Source organism: Heterocephalus glaber, unplaced genomic scaffold (genome assembly GCF_053883595.1).
Source record: "Heterocephalus glaber isolate CG9 unplaced genomic scaffold, H.glaber_assembly_v1.0 deba00001571, whole genome shotgun sequence".
Classification (NCBI taxonomy): Eukaryota; Metazoa; Chordata; class Mammalia; order Rodentia; family Bathyergidae; genus Heterocephalus; species Heterocephalus glaber.
Window position 1 is genome coordinate 2,947,690 of NW_028258356.1, and position 25,386 is coordinate 2,973,075.

The window sequence follows — 25,386 nt, forward strand, 5'->3', positions numbered from 1 at the left end:
TATTTTTAACAATCCATTGTTCTTTACTGTCACTCATTGTGTGGTTTTAGACATCATTGCAGTTCTATCTGTCTCAGTCTCTGTATCTATAAAAAAGAAACAATAATGTTTCTATGCAAAGTGTAATTGTTAAGACCAAATAGGATCAAATACAATATATCAATGTATGCAAAGTACTTTGTAAAGTTTTCAAAAATTTTTGAAATATAAACACACTTTTACAGCATACATATGGCAAGGTTTAGCACAGAGTATGTAGAGGAAGGGATTAAAATTAAAATTTAAATAAGACTAACAAAATACACAGTACCTTCTCTGCTAGGCAGCCTAGAAAATAAGTTAATATACCCACTATATTTGTTTTTAGTGAGGAAGAATTAGATCACAGTTCAAGAATTTCAAGACAATGTGCGCTAGGTCAATTTGTTACCTTAGATAAATATGCAGTAGGCATTTCAGAAAATACATATTTATATATAATTTATGATTTCTGTTTCTGATCGAGAAACATTTAATTCATTCTATACATTTTCCCCCCAAGGAGTAATTTTTTCATACTTTTACTTCATTCTACTGTATTTCAAATACATTATTGTACAAAATGAACCTTTATGAAGTTCTTCCTGCAAAATTCTATCTCAGTCTATCTCAGTTTCCACTGCATGTTTTTGTAATCAGGTCTGTGTCTGCATCAGAACTTCTATCATACATTTGTTTTTTAGGAGTTTAAAGCTCATCTATAAAAATTAAGGATGAAACTTGGCAGACAGCTTAGAAGCACATTTTATTTTTACCAAGTTTTGTGAAAATCCATATGGCTACTTTTAAATGTCTGTTCATCAGGCTCAAATAAGAGAAATCCTGCCCAACATGAGACACTTAGACTAATTCACTTCAAATATAAAGGGTTTGGTTTTGTTTTGTTCTTTGTTAATGCACTTCTTCCATGAATAGCTTTCATCTCTCCTCCAGGTCTTTCAACTTGCCCTTTAGGTAAATGCCTGATCACCCTGGTGGCTGGTCTGGCTGATACCTGAAGCCCAACCCTCCTGGCCATGAACTACATAGCTAATGTTTCATGCAGTCATGGGACTGTGAAGTTCTCTGAAAACTGCCAACTACATCATACACTGAAGATTTCCTCAGCTCAGTGCTGCTCTTCCTCTGTCCCATGCAAAGACTTGTTCCTTTTGATATAGTGGTCACATCCAGATGTACCAGAAGGCAGCATGTGAAAAAAAAAAAATGACTGCTCACCTGTGTAAGCAGGGCTGCCCCACTCTGACAAATCAAGCTATACCTTTGAACTATTAGTAAAGAATTTTCCATGGGTGTCTCATGATATGCCTTGGACTCCGAGTCCTTATAACACTATCTCTGTCTTCTAAGGCTTGTTCCAAACTACCTCTTCAAGTGGTCTGTGGAATGAACAGCCTTTGAAGACAGAGAAAGTGTCTCCCTCTGTGGGAAAAAGCAAGCATGCTCACTGTCGTGTATAATAAAGACCATGGCTCCCTTCAAAACAAAGGGCATGCATGATTCTTGCCCATTATTAAGGACTAGGAGCCCTATGCTTATCATCTGGCCCTCTTCACCTTCTCCCATGAGATTTCAGGTTTAGGAAACCTAGACGTAAGGGCTGTTTGGCAACTGCTATTGCTGTGACTAATGAACTGTCCTACAGCATTCAGGAAATTGTGGCAGCCCTTGCAAGCAGGATGAGACTCAGATTCTTAATAGTTCTAGCCATGCACGCACAGGCTGTCTCTTAGAATGTAACTCTTTGCAAGATGAGATCATGTCTACTTTGTTATTTTCTACTTTGTCACATGTCCCAGCACTTAGACAAATACCTACTAAATAAAGATAACCCATAAATATTTCTGAAAGAATGTTGGGTAGATTTATAAATTCAAAGGGAAAGGCAATCTCTGAGGGCCCCTTGAGGATTCAGGCTCAATGAAGGAAGTGACACTTGAGCTGCATGGAGATGTTTCCTCTGCAGCCAATCTCCTGTCTACCTTGCTGTGAGAAGTTGAAAATATCATTTAAACACAAAGTCTCTCCAAAAATACTTTTGTCATTTATATTGCTAGTGAAAATATAGTGTATATCTTTATTACTTTGCCACTGGTGGATGACAGAAGGCGGGCTCAGAGATTATGCATCTTCTACATTAGAATGAGCATGGGATATTCTTCCAACAATCTCTGCTTCTTAAATGTTTCTTCTTTCCCTCCCCAGATGGCAGAATTGGCAGGTCATTTACATCTCCTCTTAAAAACGTGTCCGTCAAAGGACAATCAAGTGCTATTATTGAAAATATTTTTTTCTGAATCTTTTCCCCCTTATTGAAGGATTCTTCCCACTGGTTCTTTGATCTGAATTCATGAGAATGTGTAATTTAGTACATTGTTTTCCAAGGAAATTTTTAAATTCCTATGAAGATCTTAGGAGTTCTGAGGCTGATTTAAAGACTGTTTTAAGAAGAAAGGAGCTAGTGTGCTTTGTTCAAGAGCAATGGCCAAATTGGTCAGAGGCATGAGAGGATGGGGTAGCTGATGGCAGCCAAAAGAGACGGCCTTGCTTGGGTTGAGCAGGGGCTCCCTGGCACAGAGTAGCAGAAGAGCCCATGTAGGAACTGGATACCTCAGATCTCCAACATTGTTGGATTCATATTATTATTGGATCAAGAAGTTCTTTAGGATTAATGGTGTCCAAAGAGTAGAACTTAGCAACATTTCTCAAGCCTTCTTCTCTTGGCATAATTTTTACTCTCAAATGGAAAACCTTAAACACCCACACCCCACTTCAAATTTATAACAAAGATGACACTAATTCACAAATGTCTATGGAGTTCACAGACAGCCTGCTGCAATGAAAACAAAATGTTTCCCAAAGTAGGACCCCATCCTAGTCAACAGCTGTACTTACCAGTCAGTCTCCTATTTAAAACTTTAACAGATTCCAATTTCAGAAGAGAAAATTCCTCCTGAATTAGTTCTAAGTTAAAACAGAAAATGTTTGACATGGATTTAGCGTTCATGACAGAAGAGGAGTAATAAGTGCTTGGCTTGAAGAAAGTTTGAGTCCAGCCAGGTGGTGGGCAGGATTCCATTCAGCAGAGCCAGCATACCTCAGTTGAGTGTGTTTGGCCATTCCCTGGCTTCCTCTTCAACACACAGTCAGTTGAAGCGAATGAAGCTAAATGGTGAATGAATTCAGACCTCCAGAGGCAAGAGCCTTTGTATTTACTTACCAGCTGCTGCTTTCCTTGCACTTCACACAAATTCTCGTAGTGTGGCCATGCACGAAGTGCTCTTAAAAGTGTTGCCAGGAGTTCCCTTGAAAATGGTTTTTCATTCTGAACAGTGGAGCAACTCCTGGGCATGAAGTCACAGCTGAGGTTTACAAGCTATTGCTGACATCAATAAAATGCAACATTTGTTTTCCTTCTTTTGGTGTCCTGTAGGCATATGGGCATTCATTAAGTGCTTCCTAAAAATATTTGGCAAACATACATGCTTTGTTCATAAAGACTTATGTACATCATTGAGACCATCATTTTTAGATGGATGCTTTAAAGGGGCCAGTATATATTCATCCATTGCATCAAGTTGTTTCATTTAATTAATATGCAGAATTCTTTTTCTCAGTCCAAAAGCACAGCTTTATTGCAAAGGATTGTTTTGGAGCTTCCAAGTGGCTCAGATGAGTCCACACCCCTATCAAACTGAACCAGGTTTACAGGTCTCTGTATCGGGTTTCCTAAAGATGATGTTGGAAACATAAAGAGCAAGCCATTTAAAAATTCTTCAGTGGGATGTTTCACCAATTAATTTGTCAGTTAAACACTTTAATGAACTTGGCTACACTCTCATCTACCTCATGGTGTGAGTAGAGACCACGAGTTGACCAGACCAATTGTTTGAAGTGGGATAAAGGGTATTCTAATGAATTCCTTGTTTAACTAAGACCAAAATTTTGCTAAAGAACATCTGTCATGACAATCCTGGGATCCTCAAGAGAAGACACCAGTGGAAGTAGACATAATTCCTTATTTCCAAGCTCTCTTCCCCAGTACATCCCAACCTCAAGAAGCAGATACAGACATAGCAGGAGCAAGAATAAAAAGGGAATATAAGAGGAAATAAGGAGATAGAGCACGATGATTGATTAAACTGGTTGAGACCTACCTTGTCTGACTTCCCACTGTCTCATGTGCATAGGGATACATACACAGAAAAGTAGAAAAATACGCTGTGAAGAAATTGAACTACTTGCCTGGTAGTAGTATTTCAATGTTTGTCCCTTCCAAAACTCATGTTAAAATTTAATTGTCTTCCGGGCTCCTGAGGCGAAACTCCCCTAACCGGAGTTACTGACCAGACTGCTCCAGCCAAGTGCCCTCAAGGAAGAAGGGAGGGGACCGAGGAAAGCTTGGAGTCATGTTTTTCAAACTTGCCTGCCAAAAGATGGAAATAAACAATACCTAAACCTGCTTCTGGACATGTTACCAACACAGCTATTGTTGAGATTTAATTTTATAGACATATAATGGTTCAACTAACTGTGGATCTCATTGCCAAAAACAGCAATCTAAAACCTCGAAAAGAAGAAACCATTGCACAATGCCTGAAGAAAATAACTCATATAAATTTTTCAGACAAAAATATAGATGCAATTGCCTCTCTCTTTGAAAAAATCTGTGTTTTATATTTATTTTTTTGTATATCCTTTTATTGGTACATTTTAGGTGCATAACATAATGACATTCATCATTGGAGATATGCACCTTTACATACTCTCTTGGTTCTTATTTTTCTCCCTTCCTGTACCCTCCCTTCAACCCCTCCATCCCTCCATATTTACAAAGACTTTGTTTCCATTTTTTCATTTTCTCATATTGATTCCATTCCCCTCTTTCCTTTCAACTATCCCTCCCACTTTGTGTTTTATATTTATATGATAATTGTATTAGTCAAATCACTAACCTGAATTATGTCACAAATCTGACACACCTGTACCTACAAAACAATTGTATTCCATGTATAGAGAACCTCAGATCATTAAAGAAACTGGAAAAACTGTATTTGGGTGGCAATTACCTTGCTGTCATAGAAGGTTTGGAGGAATTAGAAGAACTAAGAGAGCTTCACGTTGAGAGTCTGAAACTTCCTCTTGGAGCAAAGCTTCTATTTGATCCAAGAACTCTTCATTCTCTGGCAAAAATCTCTCTCCATATTGAATATCAGCAACAATAATATTGATGACATAAAAGATTTAGAAATTCTGGAGAATCTGAATCACCTTATAGCAGTTGACAACCAACTTCTGCATGTGAAGGATTTAGAGGTTTTACTGAATGTGTTGACAAAGCTATGGAAAATGGATCTAAATGGAAATCTTGTTTGTCTCAAACCAAAATACAGGAACAGACTAATACTGGTGTCCAAATCACTGGAATTTCTTGATGGAAAAGAAATAAAAAACATGGAAAGACAATTCCTAATGAATTGGAAAGCATCCAAAGAGGCCAAAAAAAGCAACAAGAAAAAAAAGCAGTAAGAACAAAGATTCAAGCATTCTTAGATAATCTCTTTTTGAAGGAATCTGAAAGCTTACTAACAAGAAAATGATGTACATGAACCTCATCTTATCCATAACCCAAACTAAATGTGGAAACTGAGTAAATGCAGCCTCATATGGTCTGATTTTTTAAATACAACTAGGCAACAACATCTTTTGAGTGTTTGTGGCTTTATGGTATCTCAATATATAAGTTCTTTAAATTTATTTGATCTGCTTCTTTTTAGAATCTGAAATTTTGATTTCCATGTGTGAATTCAAGGATCTATCTTATTACTCATTGTGTACCATTTACTGGGAAAATAAAGATGTTTTCTTATTCAATAGAAAAAAATTTAATTGTCATCTCTCATGGGAAAATTACTATAGTTTCTTCTTTGTTCTTCAATCTTCTGCTGTGTAAAGATGAAGGCTTCCTCCTTTCCAGATGAGGTAGTATTCAAAGGACCATCTTGAAATCAGAATCACCTTGCCTACACCTCGATATTGGACATCCCAACCTCCAGAACCCTGATCAAATACATTTCTGTTCATGATAAATTACTAGATCTCAGATATTCTGTTACAACAGCACCAGATATTGTGAGATATTGCCTTAAAGTAAGTAAGGCTTCCAAGTAGAGGACTGAAACCACACAATGGAGCCATTGCTGTTTTGTAAAGTCTTATGTAAGGAGGAGTTAAGGATTTTCCCTTCCTACTCCAAGTCTGCAGTGAGGTCTAGCAGCTGTCCACATTACACAGAGCTCAATCAACTCTCTCATTCAGCACAGGCTGGAAAAGTAAGGTATAAAAATAAGATTGTCTATATAAACCAACTTAATTCTTCATTCATGAATACGAATAGAAAAACTAGGATCATCAGACTGTTTGGGAAACCATCAACAGTAAAGAGAAAGACAGATGATCAAATAACTGATTGTAGAAGAAACCAATAATTCAAGTTCAATAAAGAGAAGTTTAAATTAGTATTGCTAAAGATATTATGGAATTTTTAAAAATATGTAGAGAAAAATCTCAGAAGGAAATGATGAGGTACAAGAAAGACAGAACGAATTATTGGAAAATAATAATATGATAAGAAAAACATAACTTTCAGCAGAAAGTTAGAAGAAAAAGTTAAGATCATCTCCCAGAAAAGAAAAAATGCATACTTATAACAAAATATGAGAGAAAAATGAAAAGAAATTAGGGAAAAAATTGACTATATTCAATATCTACTTAATAACAGTTCCAGAAAAGAGAGAAACTAAAATACAAAGACGATAATAAGCAAAGAAATAGTAGAACAAACTGTGCAAAACCTGAAAATAAGTCTTCAAACTGAAATGTCTCACTAGTTTCAGAATAGGATGAATGAAATAATATCCACACCTGGGTTTATAGTCACAAAACTGCAGAAGAAAAATTAAATGGCCAAAAAGTATCTTCAGGAACAAAGAACTTACCTATGAGAAAGCAAAAATCAGGTTAGTATCACATTTCTCATTAGCCACACTGTGAGGGTTAAGCTAGATTGTGTCAACTTGATTGGCTTGGAAGGTAAAGCACACTTGTAGGTATGTCTTGGTGGGCCGTGGATGCATTATGTTAGGTACTATATCTGGTCCCTGCCCCTTCCTCTCTAGTGCTGCTCCCTTGCTCTCCTTCCCTGCCACAAAGAACTAAGTGGCTTCCCCCTACCATACCCTTCCAACATGCTGTTCCTGTCTTGGGGTCTGCCAACCCTGGATCAAATCCCCTAAAACAGAGATAAATTTAACATCTCCATCTCTAAGTTGTGGATTTCAGAGATTGCGTCCCAACAACAGGAAAGCTGACCAATACACACAGAGACCACTGAATAATACTGAAACAATACCCTCACAAATGCAACAAAAAATTACTTTCAACTTACAATTCTACACCTAGACAATTTTTTAACAAGAGGTGAAGAAATTATAAGGATATTTTTATACATACAGATAATCACCAAGTATTGCTCCCTTTCTATTAAAAATTTACTTGAATATTCACTACAGTTAAACTACAAAGAACACCAGAAAACAAAAATCCAAGAGAACACAGAATGATGTCTCTGTTACAGGCCTTGCTCACATATTGATGCATCTGACAAATAATATAATTGAGAAATTGAATTTTATTGAAGACATAGCTTTCTTTTAAAGATACAAGTTCTTTTTGCAAACACATGCACACCACACACAGGCAGACACACACACAAGGCAATTACAAACTCTAAGAAAAACAAAAAAAACTATGCTGGAAATAATAATCCAAGTAAGAGGCATCTTTACATGTCTTTGTTTTAAATAATAGTCATCTAAGAAAAGATAATTTGTTTCACTTTTATGTCTGAAACATCTTTCTCCAAATAGTACAGATACAGGGATATAAGATGGTATTTATTTTTCAACAAGTTTTTACACCTAAAGATAGTTTCACAATTACTACAATTTAATGACTCCTTAACATTTTCCATTTTAAATCCAATTAACAGGAAAAGAATGGAAGTTTAATTATAATATTGAGAAAGAATGTAAATGTTGCAAAATTTGACTAGGAAAAGTAATGGTAATTTTGAGAGGCACAAAATAAATGGAGCTGAATAACATCTTACACAGTTGGAAGAAAATAAAAGCTTCTGACATTGATCAGGAGGCAATGTATGTATATTATATAAAGTTATAAGGTTTCTAAAAATAAAAATTGGGGAAGAGAAAATGAATGAAACATAGAGTAGGGGTGATACATATTTAAGTAGAAAGTAAACAACTAGAACTATAGATGTTATTTAACATTCTATCAGTAATAATCAGAAAAGTCAAACCCAGAAATGGTCAAAAAGGATTTTTTTCTGAGGTGGCAATTCTGTAAATATGGCACAGGATTCCAAACAAGGTCAAAACTATATTCATAATAATAACTTATTGTTATGCTATTTGCCTTTTTAACTCTCAGTCATCATTGTACAGTAGAGGTTTCTGGATGGGTGTGAAGGCAGAAGCAAGACTAAGCCTCCCCAGGAGGCACCTGGAGAGAGGTCCATTTAGTTCATATAGTCCTTCATGAGTGAGTTAATTAGTTAATTCCCCAATAAAGAATAAGACGAAGACAACCATCAGCATCAGGGCAGTATCAGAGCATGAGAGTTGGAGCTACAGCTCCAGAGCTCAAGAGCTAAATGTCTTTATTCTTTCAGCAAAACAACAGAACAGCTACATAACAAGCACCACTACTGAAATGTTACAGTTTTTTTAGTTTACAGGAGTTATAGTGTCTTATCAGTTTATTCACTGACATGGTGAGACTAAATACCTGTTGCATGACTTTGTCCATGCTGTGTATGCGTGGTTGAGTATGTTGTCATTCTTGGATAACTGAGACCCATTGTGTGTATGTCCCTGAGAGGGGAGTTGTGTCCTGAAGTATCCTCAGATGCTCTCATATGCCCAGGCTTTGAGTATAGGCAGAAGTGATACCCCACAAGGGGACCTAATGCATTATATCTCGGCAGACTGAATGTAGAAGTAGAACATAGAAGTAGAGATGAGAATCCTGATGTCTTGCATCAGTTCAGAAACTAAAGGTATTTATTTGCAAAACTGCAAATTAAGGCCATTCTTTTAACTATCATTAAAATTTAAGTTATGAGCCGGGGATTTAGCTCAGTGGTTCTGCCACCTGCCTCTCAAGCACAAGGTGCCGAGTTTGATCCCCAGTACCAAAAAAAAAAAAAAAAAAATTAAGTTATTTTTCATTAATTATAAAATTTAATGTTTATTATTTTTTGCTGTTAAATGAATTAAGAAAATTCATAATTATCTCAGTTTAAATTTATAATTATGATAAATAGATGGATTATCAGAACTTCAATAGCGTCTAGGAATCTAAAAGAGTTTAGAGTGTAATAACATCAGCAAGTTAGTAAATAGGAGGTTCTAGCCCATGTCTCACCAGGAACATTAATTTTGGTAACCATTCACAGGTGAAATTACCTTTTTGTAAGTCCTAAAGACTAGAAAAGAGGTTTAAGTAACCTAGTAAACAAAAAATATTTGAGCTGACACATTGAAGATCTCAGTGCTGCTGGTTTGGGAGAAGGTGCATGACCTAGAGCACCTTCAGGCACTGCTGTAAGAATAATAGCAAGAAGTCCTTAGCTTCAAGGTCTGACTTTTCAGGATCATGAAGTTATACAGTCCTAACACTCCTCCACATTTTAAGAGGGAACATGAAGAATGGAGCTGATGCATTAATGGAAGAATCAGAGAGACTACCAGAATCTCAGACCTGGCTCACTGGTGAGGACATTTCTTTCCTGATGACAGACAGTAAAGGCAGAACGATGGTACTATTCCTTCAGATATGAAAACAGCAAGGCAAGCCTTCAAGGAACACAAAAAGTCAAGGAAATATGACACTACTGAAGGAATAAAAGTTCCAGTGGCTGATTCCAAGAAATAAATAAGTCAAAACAATTATCTTTAAAAAGCTAAAAGAGCTTCAGAGAACACACCTAGAAGACTAAAAGATATCAGAGAAATAACAGATGAACAAAGCAAGAAGTTCAACAAAAAAAAGATAAAAGTCATTTTTAAAAGAGTCAAATGGAAATTCTGGAGCTGAAGAATACAATGTCTGAAATGAAAAATTCAATAGAGAGCTTCAATATCATAGCCAAGCAGAAGAAAGAATTAGTGACATCAAAGACAAATCATTCCAAACTAACGAATCAGAGAAACAAAAATAAAAAATGGAAAAGAATAAAGAAAGCATATGAGACTTAGGAGGTATCATCAAATAAACCTTTATACATATATATATATATATATAGTGGGAGTTCTCCTAAAAAAAAAAGAACTTGACAGTTTATTTTTAAAAAGTAATCACAGAGGGCTGAGGAGTTAGCTCAGTGGTTTCACTGCCTGCCTTGCAAGCTCAAGATCCCAAGTTTGATCCCTGGTACCAAAACAAAAGTAATCACAGAAGCTTCTCAAATTTGAAGAGAGAAATGAATATCAACATCCAAAAAACCTAAAGAACTCCAAATAGATATTTCAATGTGACTTCTGAGAAGATGTTGGAGTGGTAAACAGAAGAGAAACAGCTTCTCTGACATTTGGTATCCACATACTGGAATATAGCAACATGAAGAAGAGAAGGAGGGAACCAGGTTCCTCAACCCAGAAAGTATCTGAAATAAAAATTGAAGCCCACAAGGAGACCAAAGAGAGAGACCTCAATGCACAAGAAGGTGGCAAGTGGTACTTTCTCCCTGAGCCTTGACTCGCTGCATGGGAGGGGCTGATTGAATCTGCAGATGCACAGTAACTACTGGCAACACCTGAGGTCTCCACAGAGAAATGCACCAGTGGAACAGAGCAGTGGATGTAGTGGACTGGTGTGGCTGATGAGTTATTCAGGTTCAGACATCCTCCAGGAGAGGGCAATTTGTCAGTCACCATCTAGGAGAGGGGCTAACTGAGCTCAGAACTCAGAGAAGCTGTGGACTGGCTCCATCTAGCAGCTCCCAGTGTCAGGTGAGGTGGGATCAAGTTCAAGCCAGCAAGGAGCCAAGTTCAAGACAGAAGGAGGCACATGGAATGTTGCAGGCTAAAAAAATAGAGTTCCAGCCTCACAGCCAGAAACCAGCCTGAAGTTCAGTGGAACTAAAGGTGCAGGCCTGCTGAGATTATCTGCTACCCTCCTGAAAATCTGTAGCTGGATTGCTGGGATTACCCAACAGAGATCTGAGATCTAACTGCCCACTCTGTCTGTCAGTGAAAGCAAAGACACACCCTGAAGTAGACATTTTTTTTCTTCTTTTCTTCTTTTTTTGTTTTGTTTTGTTTTTCTTTTTTTCTTGATTGTTCTTGTTTTTATATGAGTGTGAATAATTGTTTCTAGTTTTGTTGTTGTTTTTGTTGTTGTTGTTGTTCTGTTCTGTTCCAGTTTTTAGTTCTTTCTTCTCTATTCTCTTCTTGTCTTCACCACTTTCCCAAAGTTCAAGTAATCTTCCTTTGTTCTCCAGCTATCAGAATGTGATCAGTCCTCTGACTGCCTAGAAAAGATGATGGTGATGGCTAAGAAAAAGACAAGAGAGATGTGTGTAATCTCAAAGCACATGGGGGGCTGGGAGGTCAAGGCAAAGATAAAGACACTACAAGCTAGCCATTATTTATTGGGTATACAATATAATTGGGGGAAGTATCGGGTGCCTTAGGAGCATAGCAGTAATCCCATGTTGATGAGGATCTTATGCTGATGAGGATCTTAGATCATGAGGACCTTATTTTGATGAAGGCAGTAAGGAGAGCATTCTTACAATAGCAGGCAGGCCAAGATAGCAGGCTAATAAAAAACTTGCCCTTCCCCCAGGTGAAAGTTTTATCTTTTTATTTATTGCTATTCAGTTCTTGGTTCTCAAAGAACCAGGATAACTTCAGCTGATGTACACTTTCCCTTGAGCATCACAGTATCACAGGACCATTGAGACCTCAACTTGTGACCGGATGCAAAATGGAGTTATCTTTCCACATGCCATAGCTGGCTCACAGGCCAGGTGACATCGGGCCTTAGAAAGCTATAGTCATGCTTTAATTATGAATTTTTTTTTCCCAAAAAAATTATGTAGAATGGCTCTCAACACTCCAGTCTTGCTTATATTCTCTTCCTCTTCTTCTATTTGTCTATTTTTCCCTCTAACTTCTTTTAACTTTTCTCCCCTGAAGGTAAAATCGCTATATTAAGGGCATATTTACTGTATACAATTTTCTGGTTTATTTTAGATTTTGTTATATAATCACAACCTAGTTCATATGGTTACAGTTTTTCATTTTCTAGGCCATGTCTGACACTATTGTTAGCACTGCTTGTACTACTTTAGCCAAGGTGACATAATTGTTCTAATCAATTGTTCTTCATGGTATGCCAAGACTGAGACTGCCTAAGGGTCACAAACAATACTATAGTGCAGTGCCAAAGAACCAGGCCAAATAGACAGCAACTTCTCATACCCAATAAATTGAAGAGGTAGACTTACAACAGACTCAAAACACAAAAGCCAGCTACACATGGAAAACATCTCTGAGAACTAGTCATTTCCTAAGGTTTCTCACTACTAGCAATAAAGCTACATGCCTTAAGCCATTTACAAGCATCAACTCAGGAATTAAACTTAAAAGAAAATAGAAAATGAGAAAACACATAACCAAGATGCAATCCCAGACTTCCAGCTCAACAAAGTCAAATCTAGTGGGCAATGAGGTATAACAAGTCAAAAGCAACCTACCTGGACTCTCTGAAGTGGTAACAATGGAAGTAGCAAAGCAGATGAATAAGGCTTTAGAAAAAAATAAAATCAGAAATAATTTCTCACATAACTAAAGATGGTGACCATAATGAAAGATATGATTAATGACTCTAGAGCAGATACAGATTTATGAAAAATAGAGGAGCTTAGGAAAATGAAGGAAACCATGAATGCCCAACATAGGAAAGAAATGGAATCCATACAACAGATTCAAACAGATATCTAAGATATTAAATATTCCACTGAAAATATACACAGTAAGGGCTGGGAATATAGCTAAGTGGCTCCATGCCTGGCTGGCAAGTGCAAGGTCCTGAGTTCCATCCCCTTTCAAAAAAAGTATACACAGTAGAATGAGCCAATGTGTGGACAGAATATCAGATATAGAAGACAAGAATTCAGATAGCCCTCATGAAAAGAAAGATTTATTAAAAATATCAAGGAACCACAAAACAATCAACCCAACAGCTGCTAAGTGATGCAAAGAAGAATAAAATGCAATTGATTGAAGTCAATGAAAAAGCAGGAGATAGCACAAATGATATAAAAAACCTGTTTACAGAGGTAATGGCAGAAAACTTCCCAAGCATGGAAAAGAATTTGACATATAGATAAGTGAGGTATACAGAACTCCAAATAGCCATGATGAAAAAAATATACACCAACATATATAACAGTAAAGATTCCAAAAATGTAAGGCTGGGGATTTAGCTCAGTGGCACCATGCCTACCTGGCAAACACAAGGTCCTGAGTTCAATCCCTGGTACTGAAAACAAAAAAGATTCCAGAAATTCAACATAAGAACAGAATATTAAAAGCTGTTAGAAAAAAGAAACAAATCACCTATACAAGAAAGCCAATGAGAATCACAGCAGACTTCTCAATGCAAACCTCACATCAAGAAGAGTTTGGAGTGGAGTATTTCAAGCCCTAACATAAAACAACCTCTAGCCCAGATTGATGTACCCCACAAAACTATTTTTCAAAATTGATGGAGAAATAAGATATTTCTAAGACACAGAACACCTGAAGAAATTCATGACCACCAAACAACCACTCCAAAGTGCTCTGAAGGGCATTCTAGAAAGAGATAATGAGGACTACAATACCATGAACCCCAACACAATGAATCTACCAGGAAAAGCAGGAAATTAAATAGGGGTCTTGGGGTGGACAGCAGGAAAATAACATGACAAGAGTAAGTCAATACCTATGATTTATAGACAAGCCAGAATGGACCAGAGCAGCATGGCTCCAGGTACATGCAGTCAGGGACCCACCCTGACCCCTGGTACTTAGGTCCACAAGCCCCAGCCAAAGACCATCCAGGAAAAGAGCTCCACAGGTCCACAAGCAACAGCCAGAGGCCCCCCATGATGCCATCAATAAGTGCATGCAGATCTCAGTGAGAAACCAGTGTGGACCAGAGCTGCACAGCTGCAGGCATCTCCAGCCAGGGCCCCACCCTGACCCCAGCCTCTGGGGACCACAAGCCCCACCCAAAGACGGGCTGGTGAAATGAGTTGCACAGGCCCAAAAGCAACAGCCAGAGGCCTGCCTAAATACCATTGGTAAGTGTGTGCAATTCCTAGCTAGAAGCCTGCTCAGACACCAACAAATGGGGTGCCCAGCCCCCAGCCAAAGGCCCTCCCAGACAACAGGTAGGTAGGAGGGCAGGACCTAGCCAAAGGCAGGCCTAGATACAATCCCAAGTGTGCACAGGACCCAGCCAGAACCCCACCCAGACAACAGGACAAGGCAGGAATTCAGAAGGCCACCACTGTGAACCCAGGAATTGGTGCAGAGGTGAGCAGCACAGAAAAGGTGACTCCGTGGCTTGCTGAGAATTGAAGACTACTGGGTGAGCAAAAAGTTGCCTCAACAAAGGCACAGCAGGCTGCATCTGTTGAAATGACAAGACGTGTACAAGTTTCAAAACCAGACTTCCAGATCACCTAAGACATTGACACAGGGCAATGAGGTGGAACAATCTGATACTCAACCACCTGGACCCCCTGAATTGGCAAAGAGAGAGGATCTGGAAAAAATGAAATGAGAAATAATTTCTCAGATAACAAAGATTGTGCCTATAATGCAAGACATGATTAAACAATCTGGAGTGGACAATGATAAAAAAATACAAGAGCTGAGGAACATGAAAGAATGCCAACGTAGAAAACAAATAGAGTCAATAAAAAAGATAACTAACAGACTTCCAGGAGATTAAAAACTCCATTGAATGTTTATGCAGCAGAATGAGCCAATGTGAGGGCAGAATTTCAGATATAGAAGATAAGATTGCAATTAGTGACCAATAAAGAAAAATTTCTTGAAAATAGAAAGGGACCATAAGAAATCAATCCAACAACTACAAGATGATGCAGAGAAGAATAATATAAGACTGATAGGAGTCAATGAAGAAACAAGAGAGAGTGCAGATGACATTAAAAAAACTGTTCACAGAAGTGATGGCAGAAAACTTCCCAAGTAGGGGAAAAGAACTTGACATACAGACAAGTGAGTCATATTGGACTCCAACTAGCCATGATCAAAAAAAACTACACATAGGCATATACTAGTTAAGATTCCAGAAACTCAATAGAAGAACAAAATTCTACAAGCAGTTAGAAAAAAAAATCACATGCAAAGGAAAGCCCATCAGAATCACAGCAGACTTCTTAACACAAACCCACAAGGCAAGAAGAGCTTCAAGTGACATGTTTCAAGCCCTAAAGGAAAACAACCTCCAACCCAGAATGATGTACCCTGCAAAACTATCTTTCAAAATTGATGGATAAATAAAATACTTTCATGGCAAAGAGAAGCTGAGAACTTCATGAATACCAAACCTGAACTCCAAAATTTTTTAAACAATATCTTAGAAAAAGACAATGAGGATCACAAGCCCAGGAAGCCCAGCACAACAAATCCATCAGGCACAATGAGAAATTAAATGCAAAGTGGGAGACTACAACAAAAACAAAAAAGTAGGACAAGAACAAGTCAATACATACCAGTTTTAACCATCAATGTTAATGGTCTCAATTCACAAATCAAAAGAAATAGACTGGTAGAAGGGGTCAAGAAGCAAGATCCAACAAAATGCTGCATACAAGAAACATGTATAATTAAAAAAGAAATTTATAGACTGAAAATTAAAGGGTGGAAAACAATACTCCATGAGACAGGAACCCCCACAAAAGCAGGAATAGCTATCCTCTTCGCAGATCAAGTAGATTTCAAACCAACACTGATTAAGAGGGACAATGAGGGACACTACATCCCCGTAAAGGGAAAAATCCAAGAGAAAGTGATGACAATTATAAATATATATGCACCAAATACTAGTACCCCCAACTATATAAAACAAATACTAACAGACATGAAAAATCAAATAAGCACTAATACAACATAAGTGGGGCCTGAATACCTCCACTTTCACAAATAGATAGATCAAGTAGACAGAAAATAAACAACAAATTACTAGAGCTCAATCACAATCTTCAATGACTGAACTTGACATATGTTTACAGAATGTTTCACCCCACAAAATCAAATTAAACTTTCTTTTCAGCTGCACATGGGTCATTCTCCAAAATAGACCACATACTTGCTCATAAAATATGTTTTTGTGTTTTTTTGTGTGTTTTTTAATAAAATATATTTAAGTAAGTGCAAAGGACTTGAAGTTATGCCCTGTATATTATCAGGCCATAATGCAGTGAAATGGGCGATCAATAGCAAAAGAAACCACACCACCTGGGAAGAGCCTCCCTGCTGCCATTCCACACTCCTAGGGCAGAGAACGTGAGCTGCATGGATGCCAGAGGCACCCCCTGCCCTGTGAAAATGAGAAGACACATACACAAGCCTCAAAAACAGACTTCCAGATCACCTACAGCAATGCCAAAGGAAAATGAGATGGAACAATCTGATACTCAACCACCTGGACTGCTAGACGATGCAAAGAAGAATAACATTAAGACTGATTGGAGTCAATGAAGAAAGAGGAGAGAGTGCAGATGACATAAAAAAACTGTTCACAGTTTTTTATCACAGAAGTGATGGCAGAAAACTTCTCAAGGAGGGGAAAAGAACTTGACACACAGATAAGGGAGGCATATAGGACTCCAGCTAGCCTTAATCAAAAAAACTACACATAGGCATATAATAGTTATGATTCCAGAAATCCAACAGAAGAATAAAATTCTACAAGCAGTGAGAGAAAAGAAACAAATCACATACAAAGAAAAGCTCATCAGAATCACAGCTGACTTCTCAATGCAAACCCTCAAGGCAAGAAGAGCTTGGAGTGATGTATTTCAAGCCCTAAAGGAAAACAGCCTCCAAACCATATTGATATACTCTGCAAAACAATCTTTCAAAATTGATGGAGAAATAAGATACTTTCATGACAAAGAGCACCTTAGGAACTTCATGAATAGCAAACCAGCACTCCAAAAAATTTTAGACAAAATCCTAGGAAAAGACAATGAGGATCACAACCCCAGGAAGCCCAGCAGAAGGAATTCATTGGGCATGACAAATTAAATGGAAAGGAGGAGAATCCAACAAAAAGAAAAAGTCATGACAACGTTTTTAAAGCTTTTAACTTCATCTCCCTAATGAGAGTATAATTCGATCTTGTTATTGTTCATGATTAGTATTTTTCTGATTCTAGTGTTGCACAACTTTCCTTGTGCTGTACTGGCTATTTATCATCTTCTGGTGTCTACTTTTTAATTGGGTTGTCCATTAAGGAGCTGTAAGAGTTCTTTATATATTCTGGTCATAGGTTATATGCATTGTAAATATGGTCTGTTTAAGGACTACTTTTCATTTTAGCGATGTCATTTAAAGTTCTAAATTTTGATGGAATCTCATTTATCAATTTTTTTCTTTTATACATCATGTTTTTTGTATCTTATGAAGTTCCTGCCTACACTAAATTCATAAACATTTTCCCTTATACTTTCTTCTTAAAGTTTTATAGTTTTAGTCTTTCATATTTAGGTTCATAGATCCTTTGAAGTTATTTTTATGTATGGAAGTAAAGGGTTGAAATTAATTTTTTACTATATGGATACCAGATGTTCCAGTGCCATTCGCTGAAATCACTATCTTTTCCTCAGCTCTTGAATTGAGTTTATATTCTATAAAATGCTAATGTTAAATAATCTTTCAAAACTCATCAATACCTACTTCAAGAACCTGTACTCTAATAAAATGGAAAACACAGAAGAAATGGACAGATTCCTAGATGCATATGAATTGCCAAAGTTAGATGAAGAAGATATAGAAATTCTAAACACCCCAATTACAATGAGTGAAATTGAAAATGTAATAAAAATAAATAAATAAATAAATAATTAAAAAAAGTAAAAGTAAAGCCCAGGTCCTCATGGCTTCACTGCTGAATTCTACAAGACATTTAAAGAACTATCACCATTACTCTTTAAACTCATCGAGGAAATTGATAGGGAAGCAAGGCTCCCAAATTCATTCCTGGAAGCAAGTGTTACTTTGATTCCAAAACCAGAGAAAGACCCAACCTAAAAAGAGAATTACAGACCAATCTCCCTAATGAACATAGATGCAAAAATCCTTAACAAGATACTGGCAAACAGAATACAGAAGGTCATCAAGAAGATCATACACCCTGACCAAGTCAGATTTATCCCAGGGATGCAAGGATGGTTCAATATATATAAACCAATAAATGTAATACACTATATTAACAGAGTCAAGGAAAAATATCACATGATCATCTCAATAGATGCAGAAAAAGCATTTGACAAAACCCAACACCCATTCATGATAAAAATGCTACAGAAAATTGGAATAGAAGGCCTTTATCTCAACCTGATTAAGGCTATCTATGAAAAACCAACAGCCAATATAACACTTAATGGTCAAAAACTGAAAACTTTCACGCTAAAATTAGGAACAAGACAAGGATGCCCACTATTACTGCTCTTGTTCAATACAGTTTTGGAAACATTAGCCACAACAATTAGAAAAGAGAAAGAAATGAAAGGAATAAAGATAGGAAAGGAAGAAGTTAAACTGTCCTTATTTGCTGATGATATGATACTTTACATAGAAGACCCAAAAAACTTGGTCAAAAGTCTTCCAGACCTAACTGATAGATTCAGCAGAGTAGCTGGATATAAGGTCAACACAAAAACAATAGCTTTTTTATACACAAATAGCAGAGTCATTGAGAGAAAAATTAGGGAAACAATTCATTTTACAATAGCATCTAAAAAAATGAAATATCTAGGAATCAACCTAACAAAGGAAGCAGAAGACCTCTACACTGAAAACTACAGCACTTTGAAAATGGAGATTGAGCAGGATATAAGAAAATGTAAAGATATCCCTTGTTCCTGGGTAGGAAGAACCAATATACTGAAAATGGCCATACTTCCAAAACTAGTATATAGATTTAATGCAATGCCAATTGAAATTTCAACAATATACTTCACAGAACTAGAGAAAGCAATCCAAAAATTCATTTGGAACCAGAAGAGACCTAGAATAGCAAAACAAATTCTAGGCAACAGAGACATGACAGGGGGTATCACAATCCCCAACTTGAAACTATACTACAAAGCTACTGAGATAAACACAGGATGGTGCTAGCAAAGAAACAGACCCGAGGATCAGTGGAATAGATTAGAAGATGCAGAAACAACTCCAGACATACTCAGTCACCTCATCTTTGACAAAGGAGCCAACCACCCTCATTGGAGGAAAGATAGCCTATTTAATAAATGGTGTTGGAAAAACTGGATTTCAACCTGCCAAAGATTAAAACTTGACCCATATCTATCTCCATGCACTAAACTAAGATTGAAGTGGACTAAAGATCTAAATATCAAAACAGAAACACTAAACTTGCTGGAAGATAAGTTAGGTAGAACTCTTGAAGACATTGGCATAGGAAAAGACTTTATGAACAAAACCTCAGTAGCATGGGAACTAGAACAAAGAATGAATAACTAGGATCTCATCCCTTTTTTTTTTTAGTCTAAAATTTTACTAATAACACAAAGTATGTGCTAGACTTTTAGAGGCAAGTCAGTCTACTTGCTTAAATGAAAAGTCAAATAAAAATCATGCATAATCACAGCAGCCTAGTCTAAAACACTGACATAATCTGAAACATTGTTCTGTGGTCAAAATATATACTTCTGGGGTGATCTGTTATCAACTTCAGCCTTCAGTCATAAATTCTCCCTCACCAGGCCACTACTTTCCAATTTCAATTTTGTATTTGCTTCTTTTAATTTATCCACATCATCTTTTACTTTCTCATAAATTTCATTAGCTCTTCTGAGTTTCTTTTTCCATTCTTCTACAGTTTCCAGTTCAATTTTACTTGAGTTATCTGCAACTGGATGTTTGTCTTCATTTTGGTTGCCTTGCATCAAGGTTAAGGAATCCAGAATAGCCTTGATCTGTGACTCCCAGCTGAGGTTTTTACTTTTAAGCTCTTCTACCTCTTTCTGCAAACATCTATTTCATCCTCATATTCTTTATGGAGTAACTCAAGTCTAGTTTTCTGAAGGTGCTTCCTGACTATATGGCTTAGCATAGGTTCACTTTCACTTGTTCCTCCGATAATCTCTTTGCAAAGATTTTCAGGAGTGATGGGGACTCTACAAGCTGAACACTGGCTATTATTCATCAACCACAAATCAATATGAATAGAGCAAAATACATGGTTGTTGATGCATATGAGAGATTGGTGTACCTTCCCCAAGCAAATGTGGCATGTGATAGGCAGAGTGAGAGATAATGTAATGCTCTGCACTGTCTGAGCCATGGCAGCATTCAGAATCCCACCAACCTGGGATATCATCTGATTAAAAAGCTTCTGCACTGCAAGAGAAACCATCAACAGAACTAAAAGACAACCTACAATGTGCAAAAAAACTTTTAGCAGCTGTACTTCAGACAAAGGTCTACTATCTATAATATATAAAGAATTGAAAAAAATCAGAGTCCCCAAATTCAAAGACCCAATTCAAAAATGGGCAACTGAAATGAACAGACATTTCTCAGACCAAGAAGTGAAAGCACCAAATAAATATATGAAAAAATGTTCAACATCACTGGTCATTTGAGAGATGCAGATGAAAACAACACTGAGATTCCACCTCACCCCACAAATAATGGCTGCTATCAAGAAATCAACCAATAACAAATGCTGGCGGGAGTGTGGAGAGAAAGGAACCCTTCTCCACTCTTGGTGGGAGTGCAAACAGCTGCAACAACTGTGGAAGTCAGTATGGAGATACCTCAAAGAACTAGAGCTAGAAGTCTCATTTGACCCAGCTATTCCCCTGCTGGGTATCTTCCCAAAAGAATTAAAAGAATCATACCACAAAGATATATGTGCACCCATGTTTATAGTGGCACAGTTTTTAACAGCTAAAGTTTGGAAGCAGCCCAAGTGCCCATCAACTGGAAACTGGATAAAGATGTGAGTTTTTTTATAAAATGGAGTACTACTAAGCCATGAAGAATGAGAAACTAGAGACATTTATAGCTAAATGGATGCATATTGAGGCCATACTCTTAAGTGAAATAAATAGGACACACATGTGTAAATACTGAATAGTTTCTCTAGTGTGAGAAACTGAAAGTGTAGATAAGGATTAAAATGGTTAAAATGAATAATCGATAATTTGAAATAGGAAAAGGTCCAAAGGTGTACAGGTGGTGGGAAGGGAAGGGGAAAGGGAAGAAGGGAAAGGAAAAATTATGAGAAAAGAAAAAAATGGAAATGAAATCTATGTAAATAGGGAAGGGTGGAGGGGGTGAAGGGCACACAGGTAATGGGGGAAAAAATTAAGAACTAAGATACATCATGTACAGGTACAAGCACCCAATAATAAACGTAAATGTATTGTATACCTAAAATGTACCAATAAAAGAATTTTTTTAAAAAATCTTCCTGACAATAGCATCAAAGATAATAAAATACTTAACAATAAATTTACGGTCCAGGGACATAGCTCAGTGGTGCTGCACCTGCCTGGCAAGTGCAAGGTTCTGAGTTTGACCCCTGGTACTGAAAAAAACGAAAAAAAAGAATAAATTTAACCGAGGAGGTAAAAGACCTGTGTACTAAATACTATAAAACTGGTGAAATAATTGTAGAAGGCTCAAGTAAATATAAATATATCCTGTGTTCATACATTAGAAGAACTTATATTATTAAAGTAATCTACAGATTTAATGCAATCTCTATCAAAAATATAATGGGATTTTCACAGAAATAAAAAAGCAATCTTAAAATTCATATGGAACCACAAAAAGACCCTGAATAGCTGAAGCAATATTGAACAAAAAGAAAAAACTTTGACACATCACTTTTCCTGATGCTTTTCAAACTATATTACAAAGCTATGATAGCCAAAATAGTATGGTGCTGACATAAATGCATAGAACACTGGAAAGTATAGAAGGAAAATAGTCCAAAGCAGATAGATAGATAGATAGATAGATAGATAGATAGATAGATAGATAGATAGATAGATTCAACTAACTTTTGGCAAGGGAACCAAGAATACACAATGAACAAAGGATAGTCTTCTCAACAAATGGTGTAGGAAAAACTGAATACCACAGGCAAAAGAATGAAATAGGACCCTTAACTTGCACAATACACAAAAATCAACTCAAAATGGGTTAAATATTTAGATGTAAGACTTAAATTATAACACTTCTAAGAGAAAACATGGAAGAAGGAAACTCCTAGACAGTTTTAACAATGCTCATATTAATTTAAAGGGTGACCAAAATATACAGTGAATGCTTAAATTTAAAAAATTATTATGGTGAAAGATATTGTTGTTAATTCTTCTTAAAACAGCCCACTCACTTGAATATATTTATCCCATCATTCTTGCCACTTTCTAAAGCAGTTCTGGACATCCTCTTTAATAAAAGTCTTTAAGAGGTGTGATCAAAACTATGGTGAATGCCGCTGCCAAGTGCCATTCAATGGAAAGGCAAGCTTGTAAGAAGATTATAGTGTATCTCCATCTACCTTAGTCACTAGATCAAACACCATGAGACTCCAAGATACTCCCTAAAGTCAAAGTGACTGCAAAAGGTAAATATCTTTAATTGACTCAAGACATTGAGACAGCCACTACACACAATTGAAGACATTCACATACACAAAAAAGACTTCCATACCTGCTTCAGAAAGTGACAAGAAAAATAGGGTGAGTTTGAAGTGAAGAGGAATATTTTGAGGGGGGTTGATGGCAATGTCTTTTACTGAAACAAACTATTTAAATTACATATTCACTGTATTTTTATCACACTTCATATTATCTCAAAAGTACAAGTACCAGAGGCAAAAATAGAGAACTGGAACTAAATGAAACTAAAAAGGTTCCCCACAGCAAAAGAAACAATCAATAAAATGAAATGGCAATGGGAGAAAATATTTACAAATCATAAACCTGAAACTCCAAACTGTGACAAAAAGGCAAATAACCTGAATGAAAAATGGCAAATTAACTGGATAAACATTTCTCCAATAAGACTTATCAATGGCCAATAGGCTTACAAAACATTACTCAACATCACTAATCATCTGAGAAATGAAAATCAAAACCACAGTGACCTATCACTTCATGTATGTCAAGATAACTATTATCAAAAAGGTAACATGTTAGTAAGGATGTGGAGAAAATGGAACCCTTGTACTCTGTTGGTGGAAATATAAACTAGTACAGAAATTATGGAAAATAGTACAGAGGTTACTCCACAAAATTAAAAATAGAAATATCATGTAATTGAGTAATCCTGCTTCTGGGTTTTATAGCCAAAGGGACTGCAACTGGGATCCCAAGGAAATATCCCATAATCTGCAGTCCCATAAACACTACAGAATTACTAAGAATAGACAAGATATGGAAACAACCTAAATGCCCATTGATGGATGGATAAAGACTTTCTGGACCACACATACAATAGGGCATTATTCAGTCTTTCTAAATTTTTTTGTGTGATTACATTCATCTTGGGAGATCGATACATACACATATCACATCTTGATCATTTTTGCTCTCCCTCCCCAACCCACTCCTCTCCCTCCTTCTCCAGATCCCCTCCACTTCTAGAGTCTACTTTCTTGTTTGTTAACATGGCTTTTTTGTTTTGCTCGTTAGATAATTCTTATTTTGGATCTCTCACTTTAGAGAAACCATGTGATATTTTACTTTCTGTGACTGATTTATTTCATTTAATATTATGGTCTCAAGATCCATCCATTTTTTTTCTACAAATAACCCAAATTTATCCTTCATGGCTGAGTAGTAAAAAGAAAGAAATCTTGCCCTTTATGGTAACATAGATGAAACTGGAAGTCATTATCTTAAGTGGAAAAAGGCAAAGAAGGATAAGTATTATATGATTTCACTTACCTGTACAATCGAAAAGGCACATTGAAACAGAAAGAAAAATGTTTATTACAAGGGGCTGTGGGACAGGATAATAGGTATATGGTGGTTGAAAGCTACAAAGATTCAATTATGCAAGATAAAGTCCAGAAATCTGCTGTATACCATAGTTCTTATAATTAACAACACTGTATTGTATGCTAAAAATTTGCTAAAAGGATAGATCTTATGATAAATATTTTGCTAAAAGAAAAACAAAACCAATAATAATAATAAGTGGAGTAGGAGGAAACATTGGGAGGTGATGTATATATTTGTGGTCTTGGTGATGATGATGTGTACTTACACTCAAATCCATAAAGCAGCACATATCCTATATGTACATATTTGTACCACAGTTTTTTTGTGTTAATCATCCTCAAAAGAGTAGATTCAAATTTAAATAATAACAAAAAAGAAGGTTCCTATAACCGTAAAGTTTTCTCTGACAAATTAGATGACAGCAGGAAACAAAACCTGTACTTTTCCATGTGTTTATATCTCTGTTGTTTTAACTATTTCCATGTGCACAGACTACACAAATAAGAAACAACAGGCAGAGTTATTTACATAAAACAAAAATAGCAACTATACACCAATGAAGACCAAAAGAGGGTTGGAATTTATAAGAAGTGAAAGCAATTTTTCCAGTAAAGACAATTACATTGAGATCTCTCAACAGGTTTTACCTGTGAAAAGACTTTAAATGAAATCAAATAAGCAACCTCTTTGTATAGTTTAGGTGGCTGGGTAGAGGAGACTTGGCCAGAGCATTTTGTGAATTTTTTAAAAACCTCAGAATATGGTGCTTCTCTGTGTACTTACCTTCATATTCCCCATGTGTGTCATAACATCTATATGACACTTCTTTCTAAATTCTTCTATAGCATATTGGTAGATGCCATACACATAATACAATAAAGGAGATGTATTTGTAAGGCTAGTTTTTTTTTATGAGGCTTCAACTGCTTTATAAATATCAACTCAATACAATTTCTTATTTAAAAATTATA

At 36.5% G+C, this 25,386-nt stretch overlaps 1 pseudogene; it reads left to right on the top strand.

The window, feature by feature from the left end:
* Positions 1 to 4,557: 4,557 nt before the first annotated feature.
* Positions 4,558 to 5,568, top strand: LOC101724052 (protein phosphatase 1 regulatory subunit 42 pseudogene; annotated as a pseudogene).
* The last annotated feature ends 19,818 nt before the right edge of the window (positions 5,569 to 25,386 follow it).